We start from the raw sequence: 24026 nt of genomic DNA, 5'->3' as shown, positions 1-24026 counted from the left end.
TGCACCGCTTTGAAAAATTATTTCACAGTTGAAAAGCTGTACTCTTCTCTACTAACATAGGCTAGATTATATACTGCTACGGTAGTTTCTACGGATGAAAGCACAAAAAACACCTAGTGGGTAAATAAATCTTGCTTCCTAAAAATTCAAACTATAGTTTCAACTAGTTATTGAAGCCACGTGAAACAGTTAGTTTTGACCACAACACACCAAATGACATATCATTGGCTGTTCGCCAAATATAACAATACTGGCGTACATTTGACAGTTTATGGGCCGTGAGGAATGTTAAGCAGTTCATGTTTTGGATATATTTAAGGAGGGTTTACATTTGATCGATTTTCGATATAATGCGGTACATTGTTGCATAATAGAGGGTTTTGAATGAAAATAGTGTTGTATTGTTTCTATCAGTGGAATTATAGTTATCGGCACGAATCTTGAGCTCTGACCTCCTTCTGCGCAGTAGTAATTTATTGGGTCCCTTTTTTGGTATGAAGTGAGGAGCGGTGGCGGGCTAAAGCGGTGATTGGCCCGCAGTGCATCGCGTCATAGCCGTCACTCGGGATTGGTTCTTTGCTAATAAATCACTTCCGCGCTGATGTAGGTCAGAGCTCAAGATTCGTGCTGATAACTATATGAGACGTTAATATGTTATTTACTATCGGGATTATTATTAGGGTAAAGCTTGAAAAATAAAGCTGGAACTAAAACGGCAGGGAAGTTTTTATTTCGAAGTTAAAAATTATCACTAAAGTTCAAAATTTATCTATACATATAATAAAATGATAGGAAAGTCAAAACTGTACATTGAATATTTTTTTTAAAGAATACTTGGGGGGTGATCTATTATCGATTCTGAACCCAAATATATAGTTTTTAGAATTTTTGTCTGTTTGTCTGTTTGTCTGTTTGTCTGTATGTCTGTTTGTCTGTTTGTCTGTATGTTTGGTCTCACTGAACTCGAAAAGTACTGCATAGATTTAAATCAAATTTTGCATGAATATTACCTGGGGGCCGGTTCAACATATAGGATATATATTATCACGCTATCACCTACGGGGGATGAGCAATGAACGATAATTTCTGTTAACGTTTCTGCAACAGCGGGTGCAATAATGACACATATTTGAATGTTGAACTTTGTAAGTTTATCGGCCTATTATCAATCTTTAAATAGAAAATAACGCTTTTATAAGTAACTTGAGCAAAAAACTGAATTTAAAGAAATGATATCCTAAAATTATAGATGAAGAAAATCATGCAGAAACAGATGTGCCATAAAACTGGTAGTAGGTAAAATATCAATGAAAACAGACTTAATTTGTCATGGTATGTTCTTACTTTCCAGAAAAAAATATATGACAACGTTTGTATTAGCGAAATACAAACGTTGTCATATATTTTTTACTATAAAAACACTACAAGAAATATCAGCGCGTCATCAAGGACATTTTTATAATTCTTTCACCATTAGAAAGCTACATTATCTGCGAGTAAAATAGGGTATATTTTATCCCGGTGCGGGCAGTAGTTCCCAATGGGAAGCGGCACCCACGTCCCGAAGAAATTATGAACTTCCCCACATTCTTAAAAAGTCTACATATGTTGTTCTGACATAATATAAGCTATACCTCTCATAAACATGAATATCCATTCATTTCATTCAATAACAAACATGCATAAATCAAATAATCAAATCAAATCAAAACGTTTATTCGCGTTCGTGACGCACACACAAAAACGAATACACATAAAAGCTCACAAAAATAAAACAAAACAGGAATGAAAACGAAAAAAAGAAGAGAATGGAAAAAGGAAAATATGCGTCACGATCACGCGAAATGGCCCTCGCTCAGCATATGCAGCGACCCTATGCGAGACAGAGTCGCGGCGCTGGTTTTCAGCGATGGCCAACACTAACATGTGACGTCAATCGGTGTGTAACCTTAACTAAGTATATACATACTAAGTGTGTAATATATATTTATAAAATATAATATATACTGCTGCATCACACTGAAAGTGCATTGCGAGTCTAAGATTTTATTATTATTAAAAAAAACATTGTAATTAATATTCAAACATCCTTAAAAATACGTTCCTGGTTTTAATATATTACATTATTTTGAATTCACTTACATATAAATAGAAGGTCCTTATTAATATACTTTTTGAGTAATGAAGAATGTAGGCAAAATACGACCGAAAACATTGTGTCACTTCTAAAATTAACATCAATGGGAATAACTACCTGTCACAATACGTCAGCAAGATGTCAACAGAAGACAAGAGTTCGTTCGTTCTGAAAACGTACAAATTACGCGTCGCAGGCCAGAGACATACATACTTGCTTTCAACTTCTGATCACAAATCATCGAGCTAAAAATTATATCACAAATACACCGTTTACAATTACGAACAGTCACAGTCAGACCCACGGACTGAGTCTAAAAAAACACCTTTTATATAGCTACGTTTATATCATTTATATTATTCAGTTACAAAGACAGAATTACTATCAAACGTGTTTTCGCTAAATGTTCTATTAGTTTTTGCAAACATACATTCCCAACTCTGATCTCATGGAGGTGGCGCCCGGGTGTCACCACTGTGCGGACTGTGCGACCTATCGCACCCGGCCCCGGTTTAAACCATGATCTGGAGCGAGAAGAAATGGGATGACAAAGAATGAGGCGGCGGAGCGACTGAAAATTCCCAACTCTCATCCCAGCCACTGCGGTAAGACACCACGAAAGCCGGATGTCGAGAGACGACTCCCGGCCACCGTAGGCGTGAACGATTAGTTTTGAGTGGGTCATCGACCTTCCGGCTTCTGGGAGACCCGTTATTTCACGCGCCCTCAAGGAGATTCAGCAAACCCCTGTGAGGCCCACTAGGGCCAAAGCCTGACACTCCCTCACACTGCTCAAACTGATGGCTGAGAATTACGTAACTTTCCAGGATGCCATGCAACGTGTTGCAAATGCCCAGGCCTTTGAGAGCTTGGTAATCCTTTTCTCCACCTTAACTTGAGTTTTGTGGTACATGAACAAATTAGAATAGTAATGAATTAGGTCATCTTCATCACGTATTTACCAACTCTTAATGTTCATCATGACACCCGCTTCTCTAACTTTATTGAAGGATCACTAAAATTGTTTCAGTTAGTTTAACTACGCTACTATAGCCCGTTGTCAAACCTTTTAATATCAATTCTGTAGAAGTGTGAATATCGAATGTGTAATATATCGAATTTCCGTTTGTGCATTGCACAAAAACCAACGTTATGATTTTCGAGAAGTCAAAAGAGTCGGCCGGCTAAGAATTATATTCATCGTTGGTTAATTGAATACATTTTCAGAAACCAGAATAACAGTAGGAACCAAAGCGAATGATCGCTTCATAGAGCTCTGATTTTCTCGAGGCGATCAAGTCAGTTCTGGTCTGTTCGCTCATCAGATCTTTGAAAGCGGTTCGATGATAATATACTGTTGTCCTGTTTACCTACGTGTGACACATAATATGGTATTTAAACGTTCTCCGCAAGAGAGCGAACGTTTGTGCTATTTATAAAGACGAAATTTTACCGTTGTGCAGAAGTGACGCACAGTATACACAGCACTTATGTTTCTTCTGATCTGCTGGCTCCACCAAGAAATGACAAATTGCGAGCGTACATTTTGAAAATCTTGGAAGAACTGCAGGCTTCAAGTGCCAACACACGAATTGGACTTACTCTCTCGGACGTATACTTTACCTGATCGTGAACTTATGCAAACATTTCGGTGGAATTCCAACATAACATAGTGAGTGAGTGCACAGAAAATCCCCGAAATACAAGTAGTGAAACTATGCGCTTGCCTGATGACTCAGTCATCATCCACCCAGCTATTCCTCAATTGTGTGGGTGTTGGCTTCCAGTCAAACCGAATCTTTTTGAGTACCAATGTTTACTTGAAGTGCCTATCTGATCTCCTCAACCCAGTGAACTAGACACCGCGTTATCCATGGTAAGTAAAACTGTTTGACAGACTTTCTGGCTCCTGATTTGTCGCAGCTGCAGCAGAAAATGTACAAATGACAACTTTGTCAGACCTTTGTTTTATGTGAGAATTACGTAATCATTTTCCAAATCGGTTGACTAGATCCAGAGATTTCCTCAACGTCACAAACTTTACTTCTTTTGTTTAGATAAATAGTCACACATCGTCGACACCACCTTGATTGATCAACCCGTGCTGCTGCTAAGTGGTAATCCTAATTATATTGTTATGTAAAAGAATACACCTACGCTACGGCATAAGTAGTATTTTGACAATTCCAAATTGCCCACGCAGACGAAGTCGCGGGCAACAGCTAATATTCCTATAAGAGCGTTTAGTCGTAAATGCTGCAGATACTATAAATTAGATTATGCAGCTCAACAAACAAGCATGGTAAAATTTATTAAATTCGTGAATAGCAAATAATAATATTAACGTATTTGTCTGCGTAAATAGTCCACACATACGATTTTTTATTACATAATTTAATATATCTTTTTAAAATTGTCTGTGTAGTTGACGTTTGACGGTAGATGAATTGGTAGACAATGAAAAGTTTCTAAAGATATTAAGTTACTCTTACAACCCCAAAAAAAAAACAAATACAACCTAGTCCCATAAATCGCTTTCCAATTGAAACTATCAGTCGTCATATCTCACTCAGTCACTCTTTTACCAACATCGCAGCACATGTGTAGGTACCCTAACCATCCCGAATTAGCGCAGCCGTAAAGCACCAATTAGACGTAAAAATAAACATTTATGGTCATAGCCACTACTCCCATATTGTTGACGGGCCATAACACATAAAAATAAGTGGAAACATTTTCACTAAGACTACAAGATTCTTGCTTACCTAAGATGTTTGTGGGGTTAAGATAGCAATATGTTTGTGTACTTAGGCACCTTGTACATGATGTTTACATGGAACCTAAAATACTAAGGTAATTTCGAAAAATATGGTGATATCAACACACTACCGTCCTGTGTTCCCCGATTAACTTTTTTACCCCGATTAATGAAAATAAATAGTATTCCTCCAATTTGAACTACTAACGCTGTCTAATGTATGTTAGTTTTAAGGTATATCTTTGGGCGAATGTAGCCTAAAAATAAACGTAACTCAAACTCAATTTTTTTTATTTCAAATAGGCCCATAAAAGCTCTTTCGAAACGTCAAAGTTAGGTGCACGACATACACACAAATATAAATAGTAAAGAACATTCAGTACAAAATGGCGGATACAACCAAATGGAACACAAACACATCTCAAATCTTTCAAAAAATAAAAATCCCACCTTTCTTCACACGGAAATCAAACCTTGAAAACGTGAGAAATAAAACCGGCGCAAGTCACCACGTAGCGTACATAAGTACTGAAATAAGTTGGAATTTATTCAGGGAAGCAGCCGTAAGCCGTTACTCTTCCATTGATATTCTTTGCATTCACTATCTGTGTCATACTGAGAGGCCTTCCTCTAAAATACAAGAAAACAAATCTTTGAATAATGGAAAATTGTATTTTTAAACGCATAAGTTTAACCAGTGTGTATCGTTTTTCGGCACTGCAATACTCACTTAATTGTTTCTTTTTGTCTACTCGTTCTATCAAACAGTAACAAATTGCGCGAAATGCAACCTTGCCTTTATAGACTTGCACCGCACACTACACATTTCTTTCGCGAATAATTTTGGTGGTAAGTCGCCATAAGGGTGCTTTCATCCCTAATTAAATAAGGAAAAGAGCAGTTTTTCCTTATGAAATTATTTTAATGTAAATAGATGCAGAACATGCTTTTGTTTTTCTCGATAAAAGTGGGATAAAACGCTCCTATGGATTATGAATATCATAGCATTAGCAGTTAATATAGCCAGAATTTAAAAGGCATATGTACATAGTCCCAAAGATAAAATATTTATAAAAACCAAACAAGAATATGTATGCCTTCGAATCTTCCGTTTCGTTTATTTAGAGTAGACCTCCAATAGATAAGTTACTGCTCCTAATACTAGGTGTATTTGCACCGGCTTGTATGGAAAATAAGGGGAAAGGGAAGGGTGCATTTCTCCCCTTGTATACGTAGGCTTTTCTCTTGATCTTCCAATCCTGTTTCGTTTTTGATTATGATAAATCTTACTGTAATGCTTTCGTGGACGTACAAAATACTGCAAATGTAAAGATGTGTTTTGCTTGTTCATCATCATCATCAGCCTATCGCAGTCCACTGCTGGACATAGGCCTCTCCATCCGGTTAGATTGGAAGCCGACCACAACATAGATGGGAAAAGACTAGGCAGATGATGATGATGATTAACAGTTCCTATATTTGAGAAACGATTTGTTCAGATTACTAGCGGAACTGGTGATTAATGATAGAATTTTGCAAACTTCGACTTCTCACACCCACTTCTTTAGTAAAGTTTCTTTCCGTACAAAACAATATTGTAGGAACATTTCTTTACGTAAACATCCCTACTTAAAGACGTTAGGGTATTTAGTTTTTTGTAACATTTTGTTGGTAAGCAAGGTAAGCTGCGTTCTCTTAAAAGCTTAAACACAAAGGTATAAAGTTGAGGATCTTTTGTTGTAAAGAAACTGACTTTTGGCTTTATTGTTGTTTATTTTTGAGCTTATGTAAACAAAAGAATCTGTTGAACTATTTTCGCAAATCAAAGTTTTGTTCTATGTTTATTTTTGGACTACAATGCGAATGAAAGTAAACTCAATATACGCTGTTAAAACCCTATTTTACCTTTTTATCCCTAAAGTCAACCATATATCCACTTTTATGTAGTTTACTTCACACTAAATCGAACACAAAGTTTGTCTAGCTCTTCGTGATTTTAACTTAAAATACATAAAAAGTCATTATTTCTAAACAGCTATAAGGTACTAATTTTTCCAAATAAAAGCTTCATTACAGTATCACTCTATTCGATTTACAACCATTTCAATTAACGTCCCTACTAATCACAAATTACGTACATAACACTATTAATTCTCGATTAATATCAACATGCAAATGTGTAATACGAAACTACATAACAGTCTAATTGAACATTCACTTACATTAACTATCAAGGCCCATTAACCACTTATCGAAACCTAAACTAACTTTGAAATCCTATCTACGTTTAATCTTAACGATTATCGTTAGTGCTGTCCAGCTATCACGGAGATGGTTATCGACATATCTAATGACGCGTTTGCGGGCTTTTCCCAACCCTAATGCGTCTATTATCGTGACGGTAATGGGAAGTGTTTGGGTTTTGATCTTAATACTTAGTCCGAATGGTCCTCGTGTATGAATGTGTAGTGCCAAAACTAATTTTTGTATCATAGTTCAGCGAAGTACACATAGTTATTTCAATCCAACATATATCTTCTTCATCTTTATCAGCCTTCATTCAAAATAATAATGCGCAGAAAAGGCCTTCTGAAGAAACCACCTTTCTTCTTAAGAATCGCATATAAAATGGTTCATCAGTTTAAGAGCTACGGTGCGTCAAACATACATATAGATAGTCAGGAGGACATAGCGGTCAAACTTAACACTCTATTTTGTACCGGGGGTTAAAAACAGCGTGACGAAACGGAACACTAAAAGTCTGAATTCGAGTCTGCTGAGAGCAAGCGGAGTGCTCAATTTCCCATATACGGGACTTTTATGACGAATGGATATGTTTTAAAATTTATTTTTTTTGTTCTTAAAAGCTTCAGTTTTCCAAGAGCACTTGAGCTATAAAAATGGTTCTCGTCAGCTGTCTCGGCCATAAAACGAAGATAGCACTCTAAGATAGCGTAGTTTTAAATTAGTTAAAGTTTTTTTTTGTTTACTTAACTGCTTCTGTAGATAAAGGAGATGGTACTCTAGATGAGATGGATGAAAATCTACATTAAATTAAGTATTATTAGGGCTATTATAAACGTTTTACTCTACCACTTTAAGGCTGCCGCCTCTTCTCATAATGAAAGTAAGTACAGAAGGAATTTTAAGTTATGAGGAACTATCATCAGTTATGAGGAATATTATTTTAAATATTTTCCTTTTTTATTCTATTCATTGTTTTAAGTAATTTTTTTGTCTATTTCATTTACGAATTTTTTGAAGCAATTTAAAACAAAAATATTAAGAGCACACTACAAATTTTTAGTCGGCCGATAGTTTCTTTGGGCTCATAAATCGGAATCAAAATGAGTGGTTGGACACATACTACAAAGATCAGGTATTTAGCCTATACCAGACCGACTGAAAACTTTGATTGAAATTAAAAATTCCTTTAAAAAAAAAAAAAAACAGAACTATCGGATTACTGTCGACCGATATTCTCCACCCTAAATCACTTAACAGAACGCAAACTTTCACATACTTAAGTAAGTAAACACAACAACAAAAAACGCCAGAATAATGTAGTCATCAGCCCTTGACAAATGGCTAAACAAAAACTGTTCTAGATAGAAACTTTTTTCCCAGTTCCTAATCGATTAAAAAAAAGAGCGAGCGCCGAGGGATAAAACTAAACGAGTTACGATGAGAACTCACACTTGTTCGCATTAGTATCAATGAAATGGCAATTTGTACGAAAAAAACGAAGTAAATTGGCCTGGAATACTTACCTAGAAAATTACTGGGGAAGACTCGTTTGAATAAGTGAGTTGATAAAGTGTTAAATGTTTTCTCTCTAAGCTGTACTTTATTTACTTTTCTTTACAAATGACATGTAATAAAATCGCTTTACGAGTAGTAACTATACTAGAATTAACGGCATATATTTTATAGAACACAAATGTATGCGCAGACACGAAAATCCTCAAAGTCATGGCCAGATTATGGGGATCTAAAAAAGGTTAGCTATGAGGGAAGCCAACCTTATTAAAGTAAAGATTTTATCACGTACCAAATATCAATGTTACTCTGCTACAAAAATATATAGTTTACAACCAATATAAAAAACCTTTTTGACCTTGAAGAGTGCACTTATAGAAGATCATGTCAGTATTTAAAATTCTTTAATCATGAAAAAAATATTTAAGTGGCACCTTTTTAATAATTTTTATCGTGCTCTAAAACACTATTTTTGCACTAAATATTATTTACATTTCTGAAGGTACAATTAATAATTGATATAGCTGACTTTTCACCTCTGATTACATCCCAAGTCACGGGAGGCCATGAGCGCCGTGAATGAGTTTCCAGCAGGTGGGCACTCAAGCCAGTTTCCACTCCAACGCTTACGAAGAGATGTTCTGCAGTTATTAAAATTTGTGTTTGTACACCTAGGTATATTGCCGCCAGCTATGTCCATAGGAAACTATAATTAATTATTACGTAGGACTACAAAAAAATCCTTATAACTATGTATTTCCTTCTATATTTTTTTCATCATCATCATCTCCCGAGCCTTTTCCGAACTATATTGGGGTCGGTTATATTTTTTTCAATCAGACTTATTTTCTGATTTATAACTTTGGTAAAGGATTGAAAGTAGGTATTAGTATGTTGAAGTAGCACCTTCCTTAGTTTCACCCGCATTCCTAGGGAACTACTTTCTGCACCAGTTAAAAAGTAGCCTATATCCTTTTGCAGACTCTAGGCTAGCTACTTTATATTGAATATAAATCGTATGAGTGCTTTTGGGTGTGAAGCTGCGACAGTCAGACAGATTTGTCAAAGTAACTTTCGCATTTATAATATTAGCAAGGATTGTTGACGTTATAAGATATTACACAACGTTCGTGACCAAACTTTGCAGACATCAGTCTAGCATTTCTCAGTGAAGTTACGATTAACTATTAAGCTATTAATGGTATTCTAAACTTAGGCTATACGTCATACGACCCGGCACTAGACCAATTTGACATGGTTTTATGGTCAGTCTTATTAATTACAATGTTTGACTAATGGGCCCTAAAAGTCACCAGGTTAAGTGTAATATCCTTATTTTTACCAGTTCAGTTATTATCTACTTCGATCTTACGCCATCATTCAACAATCTATTTCTAAACAAAAAACTGTCACTACTTCACATAACCCACAACATCAGACCAGACAGAAACCTACAAAAATAATCGGCCGTTCCAAATTCAATTACTCATCGTCCAACCGCGGCCACAGCTGCACGCATATTCCCGCGGCCCTTAATGGCCGGGCCTCTCAAGTGTCCTTAGAGGTCAACAGACCCTCCCGTCCTTTTGAATACTCCTGCCATTGTAGAATGGAGGAACGTAAATGGTACCTCAGATGTACTCGCCGTGAAAACGGTATTAAAGTCGTGTGAAAGATGCTGAAGAGACACCTTTTTAGTGTATTTTGTATGATACTTTTTTTGATCAGATGAATAATGTATTTGGATTATAGGTACGTTCTTTAAGCATTAAATCTTGATTTTTTAGTTTTTATGTTTTTTGAGGTTAACTGCGTTGAGGAGGTCAGATAGGGCAGTCGCTCCTTGTAAAGAACTGGTACTCAGCTATATCCGGTTAGACTTTAAGCCGACCCCAACATAGTTGGGAAAAAGGCCCGGAGGATGATGATGATGATGTTTTTTTTGGGGAAAGGGTGCTTTTAGTTGCAATTACTCCCGTAAAAACCTTCAATGAAACAAAAACCCCGCCGCCGCCGCCGCTGTTGTGTCAACACCTGCGGCCGAACCTTGCGTAGGAACATCGACCCCCAAACGCGCCTACGCAGCAGTAGCAGCCACCAACAAGCCCGCTGTGACGCAATCAAAGCGGACCAAAGCAAAAGGGGGTAAACAAACCCGTGGCACATCACAGCCACAGACTGGTCCTAAGAAGGACACGTGCGACAAGGATGGCTTCATTAAGGTAGAAAGGAGAAAAAAGAGGCCACCTTGTAGGAATCAGTGCGGTACCGCACAAACTGGACCCAACATCCTGCTGCGTCCTGCAGTACCAACGACGCAGCTGTACGTGTCCCGTCTACATCACACCACGACGGTGGAGCAGATCGTGGAGTATGTTCGATCCAAGACCAATTGGACCTTGAGGGTGGCGAAGTTGGAGTCGCGCCACAATACGAACTTCAATTCGTTTATGGTGCGAGTTCCAACTCATCACATCGACACATTCCTTAAGGAAGAGTTTTGGCCGAAGGGTGTCGTATATCGGAGGTTCCGAGGATGGCTACGCGACACCACGCAGCGTAACACGACGCCGACACTTCGTGTGCATTAGTTTTTAAGTTGTTTATATAAAATATGTATTAGTATATTATTTTTAATGTTATAATATTTATGTATAGTGTTTGCTATGGGCCTTGATGCCTGATTTAAATGAATAAATAAAAAATAAAAATACTTTTTAGTAAACAACTGAAGGAACGTATATCAATTTCATTAGTTACAAAGAGTGTAGCTAGACTTATTCTTCGTGCAGACTTTTAATTTAATTAAACCAAAGTGAACCAAAGAGCACAAACTTGCTAACACTCTTTCTACATAAAAGAAGTGAGAACTAAATAAATAGTCCGTATAAGTAATATAGGGACTAAAACACAATATATAAGGTGTCGAGGGATTATGGAGGAAAACCGGAGTAAGGAATGATGACCGGAGATGAAATAATGCAGGTAGGTCAGGCGCCTTCTTCAATGTCAAATTTGTAAAATGGGCATGAACAAAACAATCAGTTATGAGTAAACTAACGAGGCGTTCGGGTTCTTTGAGGTATCTGTCAACGATTTTTGGTATTACAAAAAATTTTCGGGTCCAAAGAAGGCGTATTGGGACGAAAATCCCACCCGCAATTTGGCGCGCTACTTTCTTAGGTGATTTTCTCCTATGGCACCTCTGCTAGTTATTTTGTTCTCCATGGTAGGAACTTTTGATTTACGCGAACCTTGCCTGATGTGACTGCGAGGCTAGATTTATGCAGGCCATCTCGGAGGCACTACTGGTTTTAATACAAACTTGCTTTATGAAGTCTGCTTGTAAGAAGGAACGATTTATCCTTCTTTGTGGAGCGCGGTCAAGTAAAGATGCGAAACTTGCAGTTTTTGATGTATTAACGTGGATCTTTGCAATAGGTATGGTAAGTGTGGTCAATGGTCGGAAATCTCATGCCGAGAGTACAACTAACAGACAAGAGAAACCATTTTATCAGTGCTAAAGGTTCCCGGAAAATAACTCTGTCTGTCTATCTGTCCGGTAACAGCCGGACAGATAGACAGAGCCAATTTGAGCCAGTAGTACTAAACCGATATAAATGAACTCATTAAATCTAGACACTGAGAAAGGACATACTTATATTTTTTATCCGCGTATCATGTCTCTTGTGTCTTATATCTTAGTTCCCTGGAGACGCAGATGGAGTCGCGGCGAACAACTAGTATTTCAAAAACGTCTTACATATCCACATTACAAATACAACAATCCATCTTCCTAAGCATTTAAGAAATCCTAAATCCGCTTACAAGTAAAGCCACTAGGGACATCGTATATGCATTATTTCTGAACGGATCTTTCTGTCGAATCGACGCATAAAATATCCCTTTTTTCTTTATCGATAAGGGACACAAGTATCATGATTTGTTTCTTTGATTCGAGGGACGTTAAGCTGGTCCTTTCTTACCCTTTTTCGATACAAAAGTCATTTAAACAAATGCCCCTCATTTCCTAAGTACTTCTCGTTGGGAACTTCAGAATGGCCTGAGGAAACTTCTGAAGGAGGCTAATTTTATGAATTGCTGTGTTATTGCTTTCGCTGTTTTTGATTGTTAATTTTTATTTGTAAGAATATTTTTGTATCACAATTTTTTTTTTTGGTAAAAATATTTTCGTTATGAATGCTTAACTTACTGTATTTCTATCTGCCACGCTTTGACGTCAAAACTCAATCGGTTTAAATGAGGTATACAAATAATCTAAACTCAGAAAAAATGCTTAGGCTTATTTTTACCCGGTTGCGTAAAGTGGTTCTCGCAGGTACGTAGTGAAACAGAGGGTACAGTTAATCAGCCATAGTACTTCAATGCAAACAAACATCGACATATAAAATTACACATACCTAAATACTACCCTTTTTTTCTCAAAAAGATTTTCCCACAAACAAAAAGAAAAAAAACGAAGAAAAAGTTTCATTCGTTCATCTATGAAATCACCAACTTTCTCACTGTGACTGATCCCAAAACAAATGTTCCCGCCGCTATATATCAGAGAGTATGACAGTTTTTATCACTGGGTACCACTCGCGGTATTATTTTACTCGAGGTAATTTATTTTAAAGACTAAGTACTAGACTGAGATGAATGGTGCGGAGAACTGGTGCATAAGTGCTGGCTGTCTCATTTGCTTTGGTTGAGGAACTCGTTTTGAATGGTAATAGGTTTTTCTGTTTTATAATATCTATCAAGTAGCTGGAGCCTGAATTTATGTGAATTAATGTGATAAAGTTGAAGAGATTGTTTATTTGATGTCATGCGCTTACCTAAGGAAATAATCGTCAAAAAATCTGTCTGTGTCAGATAGTCCATTAAAGAAATAAGGTTAACTTAGGTTACTGTTATTAAGCGGTCGATCGAAATAGTTCCGTCCATAGCAAAATTGTGATGGAAACCTTAAGTGACAGAGCCGTTTTCACGCAGTTTCTCAAGTCAATTTGGTATCAACGTACCACCACGCCAAGCTTTATCTGAATAGGTTAAGGCATTTCAATGCAAAAACACACTGTCAATTTTTAGCATACCTAAGTGCCTATGCTGAACATCTTAACATCATCAGCGTAAAATGTACAAAGTCTGTGAAACAAGCATACTGTCCAAAAGCCCTCAAATGTGACAAAAGAAAAGTGAATTAACAAAACAGAACACTGTTTGTGAATAAACTCGGATCATCCGGCGAGTTTCATGAAAGAAAACATTTGTTCTTGTTTTTAAAAGAAAATCTACGCTGTAATTTTTTGTGACGCAATTTTGGTCACAAATTGGAGATTTTCACCGAGTTAGGTCCTTACACCGGCATCCGTTTTCGTATTATCTTTGTGCAGATAAGGTTCAATATGCTGTAAACAATTCTACTTTGTTGCTTTGATTCTCCACCAGAACTTATCTTAATACATTCAAGGAAATATCATCCTTATTTACCTTTATATACAGATTGACGATCGTTTACAATTTGGGTCCCTTTTTTTCAACTTTGAATCAAATTCAAAGACAGTTTACTTCGTTCTTAATCCAATATCAATTTTAATATACCTGAACTCTAGTAGAGGTACTTAACATTTGATTAATTTTCCACTTAAAATACAGTATTTTTTCTTGTGAAATACTTATCAAAGCTATTGCATTGCTTATTAAACATTGGATCTTAAGACTTGACTAATCGATTCCAAAGACACGATCTCAACGATATTCGATTTCTCGGTAAAGCTAATTTAAATCTTGTTCATATACAAATCTATGCCTATCAAAGTGTGCTTCAGATCATACATTTTGATAATATCAATTCTGCTCTTTGGAGAAAATTTTATCGGTAAAAAAATTGGCCAATTAAAATTCTTTTCACATTTGAAAAGCTGACTTTAATTTATTTCATAATCAGATTCAAAAGACCTACCGAGGTGGTGTAGAGTTGGCTATATGCTAATAGCCGAAATAGCCTGCTGAACAATGAAAGGGAAACTTGGTTAATATTTATATAGGGATCCTACTTTTTCAAGTCCCGGTATTTTGCTGACAGCGAAATGATGTATTGAGCTGATAGAATAGAAAATGGTAAAATGTAATGTAGTAATACTTACATGTAATAGGAATTAAGGAAACATTTCTGTTACAAAGGAATAATCTTATTTTTCTTGTGGCCAATAGAATGAGTGTGTACTTCCCTGTATTTTATTCCTTCTTAAAAATCACGGTTTCTTTTATCGTGCCGTGTTTTCCAAAAAAAAAAAATGAATTTCTTAATGAATTTTAATATTTATGATTGAATTTTGACACTGACTCCATATAAATTATGTCGAGTATCAATTTACGAGACCGGTAATTGACATCCCCAAGAACAACAAACAGCTCTGTAATCGTAAAATGAAATATTATTCTCAATACAAAAATAAACAAAACAGTTGAAAAGCGATACATACATATATTCCTACAATTAATATGTGTTAACTCTATCCGAATTCCACACAATTACTTCTCAACGTTTCCCTTCAAACGCAAGCAATGTGCTAAAAAACCCGGCGAAAAGATCGTATTATATTAAAAGAGATTGAAATGCTACGAAAAGTACATAATCCGTTGTAAGATATCTTCGAGATTATTGTGGAGACAGCTCAGACCGAGTTTTCTGACGATCTAAAGAGTTACATGTTGTTTTATTGTGCTTTGCGAAATATTCTGGAGAACTGAGTGATTGTAAGTACTGAGTATTTTTATTTCTGTAAATTGTTCTATCACATTTTCATAAGCATACATTTCACTGCTGATAACCACTATTCAAAAGCTTACTTTCATAATTCAAACAAAAATTCGCTCCTCAAAGATTTCTTGTTATTCCATAGTTCCTGTAATTCGAAAACTATTCTCACTTCTCAAAGAAACTCACTCACTTCAACAGTAAGTAAGTAACGTACCTCCATCAAATTCAAGCAGTAGACCAAAAGGTTAATGATCTTACCCCTTACCCTACACCTGGAACTACCTTGCTCAAATAGTTTCATAACACCCCAATTTACAGCAAAATAATTGGGTTCCGAAAGTACAGGGAAACGCTTTAGTCAAATTAACTACGAATTATGTAACCCTCACGCTGAATGAACGGGTACTGCCAAATATCCGAAATTCCGAATTCTAAATCCAAGATGGCGGTATGGAACGCACTAAGCCATGGAGTAAGGAAAGATGACCGGAGATGCCATAATGCGGGTAGGTCAGGCGCCTTCTTCTTAGTCAAATGCGTACGGTGGCCATGAACAAAAAACTAACGAGACTAACTAATGAACTAACGAGACATGTTTCAACGATTTTAGGTATAACAAATAAAATATTGAGCCCGAAGAAGGCGCATAAAGGCGAAGAGGCTAAAGTTCTTCGGCCCCCTCATTTTGATGCACTACTTTCTTAGGAGATTTTACGTTACGGCACCTCTGTAATAATTTTATAACGTTGTCGATTTAAAATTCGAAATGCTCAGATCTTAATCCCAGCGGTTGTCGATTTGCAGCAATAAATGTACCGCATATATTGAAACGCGAAGAATCCTCGCTTGCGTGGAAATCATTAGGGCTTGGTGTTTGCTGAGCGTTTAACATGGATTAAATACGATGTGCTGGTAATATTGTGTGGTGGTGAATGTTTGGTTATTTGATCGGGTATTGGAGAGGCGGATGGTGGGATTCGTATCTAGTAGGTACGTGGACTTGCGAAGAAATGAAGCATGTAGTTGTAGGTACTATGAGACTTTTAAAACGCTTTTTAAACTTGAAAACGCGGCAAATATGTTGACAGATGGTCTAGATTGGATAGCTAATAGATTTATAGAGAAAATATTATAGGAATGCAGTTACTAACGAATCATCATCTTTTTTTTACATCTAAAAAATCTTACCTACTGCTCACTATTTTAACAGAAATCACAAGTGTCAACAACTAAAGCACAGTTCAGCTATAAGCTCCTCTTTGACATTTTAACCACAAACAACCACCCATCACCCATTACTATTCAAAAAACACCAACGGTAACAACCAAACCATTCTAGCTACCATCAGAACATTCAGGAAGAAAGTTATAGCGACTAAGTGGCGACAAATTGCTTGTGTTCGAGACATTGAGCATCACAATGGACCATTACTCTTTTGTTGAGCTTTAGAACGAGCAATGTAAAGCGAACAACGGCTTAGGATACATAAAGGTTTTATGTAGTTGCTCGGTTATATGTAGTTGTTGGGATTTTCCACGTGGAGCTAAGTTGGGTAGATTATGTTTTAGTTCGGTGAAATAGTTATAAGGTCAATTGTTAGATAACACTATCACTATCACGATATAATAGTGATACCTCTCTAAAACAGAGTCGTCTCGGTGTCTGTCTATTCGATAAACTCGAAAACGATTTCACGGACTTTCATGCGGTTTTCACAAAAAAAAATAAGTATAGGTTCAATAAAGGTACAGAACGCAGGCTCAGATTAGGTAGTTCATTATTTACTAGAACTATGTACTATTCTCATAGCACCAAATGGAAACGGATCTCCCTTTTCGAAGAGATTTTTTGTCTGATGACAAGTAAAAAAACTTAAAACCTAATCTTTACGTAAGTACAAATGATCATCCATCCACAATCTGACCTTACCAAGTAACAGCTGAACCTCGCAATTTCTTCCACAATTTACTATTACTCTAAGACTTTCGCTCGTTTCATCTAAAGTGCGTCATTGCCATACATTACGGGGTTAACCAAAGCTGTCACTTCGAATCCAAGTCATTTAACACATTTCCAAGATGGCGGCCTACCCTTTACCACCTATTAATATTCCATCAATAAATATCTTCTATTTATGGCTGTGACTAGCTATTGACCGCGGTTTCACCCACGTTTTACAAAATTTTCAAAATGCCATCACGCTTATATATGTGTGTATGTTTGTTACTTCTTCACGCGCAAATGGCTGAACAGATTTTAGTAAAACTTGGCAGTAACATAGCTTATACCTACATATATCATTTTTTTATATTTTAGTGGGAAACTTATTTTTATACTGTAGTTTCCTCGGATGAAACCAGAAGCGGTAACTAGTAGTAATATAAATCCCAAAAGTAACTTAGAGATAAAGTCCCCATGGTGATTATAAGTTACATTTACATACTTATGTATGTATACTTACATACTTCTATTATTACATAAGCCGCGGGCAATGACTAGTATGTAATAATAATCAGTATTTATGAGGCATGTCGGTTAAACTCAATCAGATTACTACTGACTAGATTAATCGCGGTTTTGTGTAGTCATGCGTGCTCATTTGAGAATTTTGGCTTACCGAGCCTGTAAGCAATTACACACTGTAATTAAAAGTAAATAATTAACTTTACTTAGCTCTGTTTTACTCTGAAAACTTCTTGTTATAATAAGCTAGACATTTTGTATGAATTGTGGTTCAATTTAATATCTAATACAAGAATATTTCATGGTAATATAGTATGCGGATATGTTGGCTTATCTCCAAAATTTTACCGCAAGGAATTTTGTGATAAAGTGGCTTGCATAAAATGTAATATTAATATATTATAATTTTTAGATTTGACACTTTAAGTTATTATTTAAACTACGATTTATGTATTACAAAAAGGAAAATATTTTGCAAGTCCTTTCCTAAAAAGAAATAAAAAAATCAAGTACAAAAAAATACTTTATTGTTCAGATGAAACAATTTCATTGTTCGTGTACTTGTTACAAGACTTCAAAAGACGTCAATTTGATATAACATCTTATCATACAGGGCGTGTAACAGTACCAATTTTCTCGCACTCACAAAAACCCATTTCCAGCCCAAAGTATATTAAAGTCTGTAACGACATGCTCGCACTTTTAGTGGCTTAAAAACTTTTTGCTACTTTCCAAAGAAAGAAAGAAAGAACACAGTTAATTAAAAGTTTTAACTTACAACGCGTTTTTTATGTATGAAGCTTCGAGATTTCAGCAAGGATCTACTGCTACGCGTGACACGTTATTTTTACATTTATTTTTGTGTTAGTTTTAATTTGACAGCATGTAACTAAAACAGAAAAGTTTTTAATTTTATATTTTGTACACTAGTAACTTTTTAACTAATTAAACGAATAAAAATAAATAAAACTTTACTAACTGTCACGTTCAGCAAAAACGTTATATTTGGCCTGGCTTACCCCAATTTTGTTTCCAATTTTGATGTTTCATATTAGTTTACTGTTTGTTTTGAATATTTATATTTTAAAACTAATACTTTTTATTTGTTACATTCCGTAAATAGCGTTTGAATGACCCAATTACTCAATAGCTTTTCATCATTTTCAATGTAAAGTTCATTGTTAAAAAATATGATGCTGCCATAGTCTATCTTCAAGGTTTTGTAAAAAAACTTCTCACACTGTCAATGTTCTTTATTTTAATAATAATTTACATATGACTCAAAGATCCGTCCTTCATCCCAGACTGTCCTAGATAACAGTTAAGTTCCTCGTGAACAAAAACTACGACCCCAAATAGAAGCTAGCTTTTTTATCAAGGTTTCATCAAGCTCTACATCATGTAAGCTGAAAAAGGTCTTGTATTAGACATAGGCTACAAAAAATATTGCCACAGCTACTTATCTATCTAGTCTACTTGAGTTTATAATTGGCACTTTGTATATAATCAGTTAACTATTAGTTTTGTGCTTGACAAACCATACTGAAAAGTCGTGAAAACTGGCGTCCGTAAGCAAGACGAATGGTTTCCCATTTTTAGAAACCGGGTATTTTTGTTATTGTAAATTCATGCCACGAATTGTGTTTCACATACCTATAGAGAAAAGGTCACTTTTAGAATGAATATGAAGGCATATTTATAAAACAAAACATAAATTAATACTGGACTAAGTCCACCCAAATACCAACAACCTAGTATTAATTCATGTAGGATTATTTTCATCACAAAATTCTACCAAAGTATTAAAACTAGGTGACAAGGCAGTATTTCCATAGTATAATCCTTTAAAGCTATGATGTCACCTTTATGTCAGTCAGCAAAAAGGTGGACCCTTCTCATGGCTGTTCATACCTTAAGAGTATCTACACACTGCATACTAAACAGTCGGCCGACAGTTGACACGATGTTTGCCGATAACTTTTTAAAGAAAAAAATTATTCCAATTATAGTTTTCAGTCGGTATGATACCTTTTCCCAACTATGTTTCGGTCGGTTTCCAGTCTAACCGGCTGCGGCTGAGTACCAGTGTCTTACAAGAAGTGACTGTCAACCTGACCTCCTCAACCCAGTTACCCGGGCAAACCCAATAACCATATATACCTCTTGGGTAGACTGGTGTCAGACTTACTGGCTTCTGACTACCCGTAACAACTGCCAAGGATGTTCAATGACAGCCGGGATCTACAGTTTAACGTGCCATCTGAAACCGGCTAAGTACCGGTCTGTGTAATGTGTTTACCACTAGCATTCATCTTCTTTCTGATTTATGAGCTTCAAACAAACTGTCGGCCGACTAAAGGTTTGCAGTCTGCTCTAAGGGGGTACTCTAAGTATTTACATATAAGTGTCGTAGCTTGGTAGGTTTGGGGTTATAAAAGGTCAAAGTGTTATGTTAATGGTTTAGGGTGAATGGTGTTTTTTTAGTAGTGTAGGTTTTTCTGACATAAGTGTCACCAACGCGAGCCTTATCTTCACAAACTGGAATAAAAAAGAAAACTTTCATCTAGTGCTCCCGCATACTGCAGAACTTTTAGTTCGCTAATAGTTTGATAGTACAAATAGGCTCATAAATCAGTATGGAGATGAATTATAGTGCATTCCAACGACCAGGTAACCGGCAGGAATCAAAACGACTTTGGCCCCAGTTCGAAGACAACGCACATCAGTTTTTATTTAAACAACAAAAAGCAATTTTATGAAAAACGGGCGTTTAAAAAGATTCCTTCAAAATAAACTTTCAGCAAACGATTTGGACAACTATCGACCAACAGTTTAGTTTGCAGTGATCGAGTAGTAAAGACGGCCTTGCATATTTTATTGTAACATTGTAAACAACAAAATATTAATTACTTGCACTTGTCTGCAAAATAATTAATCAGCATTTAATTTCTCACAGTGCAATCCATTTGCGACAATACCTATAATAAATTACTCTCTCATTTATTCATTCCAATCTCTCGAGACTTCCCCACTTTTAATCGAATGAGAATCGAGAATCATCGATATTAAATGATTGCTTTATTGTTTCACTCTTAAATTATTTCACGGGATCATATCTGTATCGAAATCGGGAATTGAATGAAATGTTCGCATCGAAATAATAATTTTCAATTTTCATCTTTTCTTTCAGTACCTAGTTAATATTCATTTTTTTGGCATTCATATTCTCTTTACTATATTTGAGTTTGATAACTATTTTAAACTTACTTGTTCGGACTAGATTTGAGACTCCTGAAAGGTATTTTTAGTAGTGGTGTTCTATTTATAATTCTGGTTTATTGAGAAGTTTAAATAGATTTAATTTTTTATGATAGATATTCAAAAATGGATTTATATTATTTGATAGTTTTGTGATCCTGTTGTTCACACTAGGTACAACATTAATACAGTATGTCTATTGTAATCAACTGCAATTTATGGAACTCTCACTCAAAATCCTCATATATTGTCCTACATTTTCCTTCACACAAGCAAAACCACAGACAACACACCGTATAAAATAAATCCACCTACTATTCTGCCATTATCGAGTCCGATTCCCGCATCACAACAAATATTTGTATATCCCACGGACCGGGTCCGTGTTTGTATGGACCTAATAGCGACCGCGACATACAGACTCCCCGATGGGATCAACGTAAATCATTTAAATTGTGTTTTGTGGACGCCATTGTGAATCAGCCGACCGAATCCTCTATTGAGGTGTCTGTGTATCGTATTAGCGGCAATTGGTGGCGATTACCGTTATATGGATATAATGGTGGCCTAGCTATTGTCGGTTATGGCGGCTGGTCTTGTATAAGGAGTTCAGTTAGCTGCGCAGGACATCTTATAGTGCACAAGCAATTTCACTCTCTTAGTCCGATGGGTGACGACCGAAGAAAGGTCCGGCGCAGGACCTTAACGTGCTCTGTGATGCACGGGAGTATCAATCACCTCTATATGAAATAAAAACATTTGGCTTCGAATCACCAACTTCCATACTTTGGAAATAAAGTTACTAAAACTTAGAAAGTGATTTCGGCCCGGGAACCGAACAGCAATTGCGCAGATGTGAAAATCAGACCAATGAGGTAGTGTCGAATAGCCATCTCATAAGCCAATGAGAGTGAGAAAATAGAGAGATTTGGTACTTACATAGATATCCCAGAGACTTAGAAAGGACAGAAACTACTTTATAGGGTGAGGACAGAACCGCATAGAACTATTATCCATGAATAAATACAATTTGGTAAAACCTACGCACTAAACACATACATATTTCACATGTCAACCTGTCTGATATTCCAGTAATACAGTTAACTTCAATAAACTACTCCCACGCGTACATTTGACGCGATCGTTCAACCAATTAACAGCTCACTAATGATTATTTTATTACGATTAATTATGTCGCGGAATAACACTGAAACACTACAGTTTTAGAGTTCCGCATAACTTTACGTAAAGCAACACTAAAGCAACATAATCATTGGGTTCCGTTCACCAAAAACTTGGTTAAAGCCAGTTTGAAAGGATCCAGATAAAATTCTAGATAGCTATCTGACAGATAATGATAAAGAAATGATTTTAATTTTGACTACTTTTCTGAGACATTATCTGTCAGATAGCAATCTAGAACTTTATCTGGAACCTATAAAACTGACCCTAAGTGTTACAATATTGTTCGTCTATGTGTATCGTACGTTTATAATTGAAAATGTTCAATTCATCAATGTGTAAAGGTCAGGGGTATGTAAGCTTAAAAAAACAGACAGTACAATACCCTAGGATCCAATAAAATATAATCTATGTAAATGTCTCCTGCTGAAAATGTTTTAAAAATAAACAAATAAGATGAAAAATGCCTAGAGAGTATTATTCTCAAAAATAAACTTGATAAAAAGTTATAGTCATAAAAAGTTACGACATTTATAAACTTCTTAAAAGATGTCTACATTTTTGTCATTTTAACATATTACGTACACTGCTAAAATATTCTTATCACACACAAATATGAGAAATATATAAGCTAATGAACCAAATAATTAATTTGAACCAACCTTTTGATTTATATGTAGGTACGTATATAATTTCCCGAGATTTCCTAAATAAGAGTTCTCCGAGTAATTTTCAATTAAACCCGTAATTAATACACACGATTTGTAAGTAAAATATCATGAAAAGTTTGCTGAAATTCAAGGAAAATTGTTCAGATTTAAACATTAAATTGGAACAATGTTAATGAGGGTTTTAAGAATAATCAATAGCTCATTTTAAGCCTCAATTTGTTTCTCCATTATTTAAATATTTTATTCTGAATATTGATTTACAAATTATTTTTTTCGTCTCATATAATAATTTTAAAATGTTAAAGATTAATTATAATAATTTACCTCTGCCATTTTATATCTTTTTTTTTTTGCTACAACTTATTCACCAAAAATATATTCAGAATTAATTTGCGGGCTCCGCAAAAACTACATTAAAGTACAGGCAGATATTAAAAAAAAACACGTAGTTTCATGTTAACACGAAAAGGCAAACAGATAAAATTAATGCGACCACATGTGGCCAGCAATAAAAGTTACTTAATTACTCACTTTACATCCTCTTTGAGTTCTCACCGGCCGGTGTCACCCACTCAAGTCAAAAAAAAAACACACACTACACTTTCAAATTCAAATTCCGAACACTAGAACAAAAAAAAACTCACACGCAGTAAATACGAAATTTAAAATTTGAATCTCGAACGTAACACACTTGGGTAGTGGGTGCGCGATGCACGACCTCTCAGTCCGCCCGCCAATCAGCAACTGCCGTCGCGAGATTTTCTACAGAGGAAGAAAAATCCGGAGTGGACGACGACAAATATTTACTGTAATACGTATGTAATGAAATATTGTTTGAACATCAGGAAATCTGACCCAATGATACCTGGAGACTGTCTTTGTATTTATTTTGTGAAAGCGTTGGGCCGTGATTGATATTGGTCGATAGATAAATGCATGGTGTAACTTTCAGTGATACGTTATCGTTAGGAAATTGCCCCATTTATTGTTATTGTGATAGTTTTTTGCTATTATTATATTCTTCAGTA

At 35.8% G+C, this 24026-nt stretch overlaps 1 protein-coding gene across 4 annotated transcripts in view; it reads right to left on the bottom strand.

Annotated features, from left to right (window-relative positions):
• LOC110382001 (allatostatin-A receptor) overlaps window positions 1-23740 on the bottom strand; it is a 156024-nt gene extending 132284 nt beyond the window's left edge. For all 4 annotated transcript variants that reach the window (XM_064039737.1, XM_049843744.2, XM_064039726.1 and 1 more), the window contains exon 1: window positions 23530-23740. The gene's annotated coding sequence lies outside the window, so the exon portion shown is untranslated. The remainder of the gene's footprint in view (window positions 1-23529) is intronic.
• Between the last annotated feature and the right edge of the window lie 286 nt (window positions 23741-24026).

Source organism: Helicoverpa armigera, chromosome 2 (assembly GCF_030705265.1).
Source record: "Helicoverpa armigera isolate CAAS_96S chromosome 2, ASM3070526v1, whole genome shotgun sequence".
In the NCBI taxonomy this organism is placed as follows: domain Eukaryota; kingdom Metazoa; phylum Arthropoda; class Insecta; order Lepidoptera; family Noctuidae; genus Helicoverpa; species Helicoverpa armigera.
Note: the sequence above shows the minus strand (reverse complement) of the source record. Positions and strands in the feature narration are given on the sequence as shown.